This window comes from Lepus europaeus, chromosome 3, assembly GCF_033115175.1.
Source record: "Lepus europaeus isolate LE1 chromosome 3, mLepTim1.pri, whole genome shotgun sequence".
Taxonomy (NCBI): Eukaryota; Metazoa; Chordata; class Mammalia; order Lagomorpha; family Leporidae; genus Lepus; species Lepus europaeus.
This window is the reverse complement of record NC_084829.1, coordinates 114,940,022-114,945,816: the sequence shown is the minus strand read 5'-3', so window position 1 is coordinate 114,945,816 and position 5,795 is coordinate 114,940,022.

Sequence of the window (5,795 nt, the reverse complement as noted above, 5' to 3'; positions counted from 1 at the left end):
GCCAATGAGTAGTGTTCTAGGAAATAAACTGGTAGCTCAGCTTGGATTAGTTGCATAAGATTTTGTTGACATTAGGGAAAGCATATCAGATTATTCTAGAAACATCAAACGAGTCAAACCTTTTGGAAATCCTAAGAAGATTGCCCTACTAATTTCAATAATTGTGAAACAGTCAAGAAGTATTGAAAGCTATAGTAATGACATCCCTGTGCATGAGTTACAGGAGGTTGCATCCTTTAGATATATGTAAGGAGCCTTATTTCCATCCTCAGATCTTTGCTGGCACCTACCTCTCTTTTCAATTTTCTCTTAATCTCCTCAGGTTCGTTTTTTCTATTGAAAATCTGCCTATGGTTGTGGGAGTTTCCAGAAATCTTATCAATCCAGTTAGTATATAAATTAATTTTCCAGAATATAGAATTTTCCTTTTTTAAAAAAGATTTATTCATTTATTTGAGAGACAAAGTTATAGACACAGAGAGGTCTTCCATTCACTGGTTTACTCCCTAGATGGCTGCTAAGGCCAGAGTTGGGCCAATTCAAAGCCAGAACCAGGAGCTTCCTCAGGCCCTTCCACGTTGGTGCAGGGGCCCAAGCACTTGGGCCATTATCCACTGATTTCCCAGGCCATTAGCAGAGAGCTGAATTGGAAGACCCACAGCAGCACCCATATGGGATGCCAGCACCACACTGAGGCTTAGCCTACTATACCATAGCACTGGCCCCCAGAATTGACGTTTCTAAGTGATGCCCTTTCAATATAGTTAATTTTTAAAGGAAAATATTAAAAATGATTTGTCTGCCTTTTTAAGTTTCAATAACTGATGTTTGCCTCAGGCCTTCCCTAATAGCTCTCCCGGGTTATTCACCTATTCGTTAGTCTGCTGTTTTCCACATAAACTGATCTTTGATAATAATTCTCAGGTTTTCACTAAATATAGAATTTGATCCTAGGAAAGATTTTAATCGTTTCATTGTGAAAATATTTACTGATATGGGAATAGAATTTAATCTAAGGATAATTTACACTTGTAAATACTGAGCTTGTCTCATTTCTCAAAGGCCTGTAAATTAAGACAATACTAGTAAAACAATCCACTTTGTGTGGTTGGCGCAACTGTGAAGACCAATTGGAGAAGACTACTTGCTAACACAAATAGCTCAGGCTCAAAGTTCTGATTTTATAACAAATTGTATGAAATCTGTGAATTGAACTGGATGGTTTAGCACTTTTTGAGGTACTTGGGATCAGTTCCCTGCTTTCTTGCTCTTGGTCTCAGTGTCTCTCTGTCCCTCTCCCTCTCTTGCTCTCTCTCTCTTGCTCTCTCTCTCGCTCTCCCTCTTGCTCTCCCTCTTGCTCTTGCTCTCGCTCTCTCACTTTCTCTCCCTTCCTCCCTCCCTCCCTCTTCCTTCACTCCCCTCCTTTCTCTTTCTGTTGTCATTATCAACTATGAGATTTATAAAGCAGTCAATGATAACACTCCCCACCCCTGAGTGATTTTTTAGATTTCTCCTTTAAATACTAAACAATGATAGGTGCATTTAACAGCTGAGAGGAATCAGGATAAATGGCTGATTGCAGCCAAGGCTCAAGAAAAGTACAAGAATGGGAGTATACAGGGACAGGGGAATCTGCTCAGCATGCTACAGAAACATACAGGACTGGCCCCATCACAAGGAATTATCCAGCCTCAAATGCCCAGTGGTGGCCCTTTGGAGAAGCCCTGCTATATGGCAGATGGTTATGTAAACATACTCACATTGGGAGAGAAAAACAGAAAGACATCCTACTCCTTTCGTTTAGGCAAATAATAGTACTTCATAAATGTTTGACCCAATTACAATCTGCATCTATTTATTTTTTATGTTTAATTATAATATTTCAAATGGATCAAAAACATGCAATTACTAAAAGCAATAAAATACATTTCCCGTTATACATACCCTGCACCTCCTAGTTTTCGCCTTGCAAGTGGCCTGTGCACATACACATGGACAGCATCCCCCAACCCTGGGATTCTTTCTCAAAGAAGTGGCCACAGTACTACCTGGGGTGAGGCCAGGAGACACCAGCAAATGACACAGAAAGAAGAGCCACAAGTGGTCCCCTTTCACCCTGCAGTAACCACAAGTGAAAACCGTTTGGGTAAGATTTCATTGTAAATCTCCCTAGCTTACCACTTGGTTAATCCACACAAATGTCTCCCAGTGGTGGCTGTGCCTGCTTTCTCTAGCTGCACACCATCCTGGGCACACTGTCAGGAGCACAAGGCTCTCAGCCAGTCCTGTGGGGACTAAACATCACGCCTGTATGTCAATGGAGGGAGCCCAGAAGGATGCTGGGACTTCACAACATTTCCAAAGGAGGTGGCATTGGGGCCTAATGTGAATGTAAACCAATACTTGTAAAGCCAGGTCCTCAGGACTCTGGGTAAATGTAATCATATTCAGGCCCATAACTCTAGTCTCACAGAGTGTGGGAAGCTAACAAAGAATTAAGGCAAGAGTTCATAAACTGACCTCAGACTGTGCGTCCCCAGAGATCAGGAAAGGAAGGAAGACACAAAGTACTCCACTGAATTGGCTGTCCCATTTTTCATAAGGAACATTCAACTTAATGAAAAAAGCCAGGTCTTACTGACAATAATAGCTACCCTTTATTTCCTTTCCATGGGCCAGAAAACTGCACACACTTGTTTCTTGTTCTTCCTGGTATCCCTGCAAGGCGGGAGCTATCATTTGCATCTTACAAGTGAGGAGCATGAGGCTCAGAAGGTCATGTCCTTTGCCAAGATCACACAGCTAGTGTTACTCAGGATTCCAACCTGGGGCTGCTTTTCCCACCATGACATCCTCCTGTCCACACTGCTCTGGACACTGGGGTGGAAGAAGAAATACATACTATTAATTTGGTGTTTAACTTATTTTTCTAGATTCTTGAGATGCTCACTTATTTATTTTATATATCTTTACATTTATTTTATGTAGAGTCTTATTGCTATAAACTTTCTTCTTACTAAAGGATACAGCTAATGCTGTATCCTGTAAGCTTTGATATGTTGTGTGTTCATTTTCATCAGTTTCAAGTAATTATTAAAATTTCCCTTTAAATTTGTTTAATGACTCATTGTTTATTCAGTAACATATTGTTCATTCGCCATGTATTTTATAATTTCTTTTTTTTTTTTTTTTGACAGGCAGAGTGGACAGTGAGAGTGAGAGAGAGACAAAGAGAAAGGTCTTCCTTTGCCGTTGGTTCACCCTCGGCCGGCGCACCGCGCTGATCTGAAGGCAGGAGCCAGGTGTTTCTCCTGGTCTCCCATGAGGTGCAGGGCCCAAGCACTTGGACCATCCTCCACTGCACTCCCTGGCCACAGCAGAGAGCTGGACAGGAAGAGGGGCAACCGGGACAGAATCCGGCGCCCCAACTGGGACTAGAACCCGCTGTGCCGGCGCTGCATGGTGGAGGATTACCCTATTGAGCCGCGGCACAGGCCATGTATTTTATAATTTCAAGAGATTCTTTTGTTGTGAATTTTAAGCTTTATTCCCTTGTGATCAAAAAAGATGTATGATATGATTTCAATTTTTTTAAGTTGCTGAGACTTCTTTTGTGGCTTAGTAGATGATCTGTCCTACAGAATGCAATGCATGCTGATGAGTAGAGCTGTATTCTCATCTCTCAGCTATGGGATAGAATGATCTGTAAATGTTTATTAGGTCCATTCGGTCTGTTTTATAGATCTCCTCTGTTATTTGTCATTTTTTGGTCTGGTCGATCTATCCTTTATTGAAAATATGGTGCTGAAGTCTTCTAGTACTATTGCATTGGAGCTTATGTCTCCTCTTAGATTTACTAACCTTTGTTTTACAAAACTGGGTGATCTGACAATAGGTGAATATGCACATATAGTTGTCATATCCTCTTGTTTAATTAAGCACTTGATCATTATATAGTGACCTTCTTTGTGTCAAGTAGCAGTTTTTACCTTAAATTTTAATTTGGCTGATATGAGTATAACTACTCCTGCTGTTTTTCTACTTCTTTTGCATGAAATATCTTTTTCCTTTCTTTCACTTTTAGTCTATGTGTCTTTACTAGTGAAGCGCATTTCTGGTAAGCAGCATATTTGAGTCTTGTTTTTATTCTGTCAATTAAACTAGTCTGCATATTTTAGTTGAGGAATATATTTTGCTTATGTTCAAGTGTATTATTGATAAATAATGACATTGTCCAGCCATTTTTTTTAAAGTTTCTTTAAGTGAAACTTGTTTTGAGTAAAATTTGTTATTTTTCTAGTAAGTTTTGTAATTTCATCACTTTCATGATGAAGGTTGCCTTTCCCAGTTTCTATACCTTGGGACCCTTTAAGTATTATTTGTAAAGCTGGTCAGATGATGATGGATTATTCTTTTTTTGCTTTTCTTTATTTTTTCTTCATTTGTGAATCATAGTCTTGCTGAGTAAAGTATTCTGGTTAGGTGGGGACTTTTTGGTTTCATTGGTTTTTTCCTTTCAGAGTTTAGACTCCTCACTCCCTTAAATTCTGTAAAGTTTCTGTTGAAAAATCTGTTGTTAATATAATAGGAATTCTTTTAAAAATTGCCATTATGTTCTTAGAACTATATATTAAATCTGTTAAAAATGAATTAAAAATTTAAATAAATTTTTTTTGAAAAGCTTGCTGAGGGATGGAGTTGTAGCAGAACAAAGTTTAAGCCTCCACTTAAGATGCCAGCATCCCACATTAGAGTGCCAATTTGGGTCCTATCTACTGCACTTCTGATCCAGCTACCTGATAATGCCCCAGGAAGACAGAAGAAGATGATCCAAGTTCTTGGGCCCCTGTCATCCTGTCAGCAGGGGAACCAGTTGGTGTCCTTCATTCCTGACTTTGGCCTGGCCCAACTCCAGCAATTGCAGGCATCTGGGGTGTGAGCCAGAAGATGGATGATTGATTGAGATATCTCTCTCTCTCTCTCTCTGTCTCTCCTTCTCCCTCTCCCTTTCTCTCCCCCCTTCCATTTAAAATAAACAATAATCTTGTTTTCATAATTGACCTGATTTTTTTCTTACAAATTTTAGAATTACCCTTTGTATAGTACTTTTGAAGGTTTCACTTTAATGGATAATGGTGTTCTTTTCTGATAATATCAATTTGGGGTTCTCAGAACATCCTATATGGACATCACATCTTTCTTGAAATTGGGGAAGTTTTCAGCAATTTTTTTCATGAAATACGTTTGCGAAGCCACTCCTTTTCTCTGTTTCATTGGGAACTCCCAAAATTCTAATATTGGTTCACTTGATGGTATTCCTTCCTGTCTGGTCTAGTTGGGATATTCCAGAAGACCTGTTCAATACTGGAAATTCAGGACCAGTATTGTGGTAAAACAGATTATGCTGAAATTTGCAACGCGGGCATCCCATTCAGAGTGTCAGTTCATGTTCTGGCTGTACACTTCTGATCCAGCTTACTGCTAATGTACCTAAGAAACAAGTTAATATGCTCTAAGTATTTGCACCCCTGACACCCATCTGGGGGACCTGGATGGAGTTCTGGGCTCCTGGCTTTGATTTGGTCCAGCTCCAGCCATTGTTGCCATATGGAGAGTGAACTAGTGATTGGAAGATCTCTCTTTCTTTCACTCTTTCTTTCTTTCTTTTTCTTTCTTTCTCTCTTTATGTCCCTTTGCCAAATAAATAAGTAAAATGAATTCATTGTTCTGCTTGATCTAGTTTATTTTTTAGTCTCTCAACTATATTTCTATTTGACTTATTGAGTTCTCCCTTT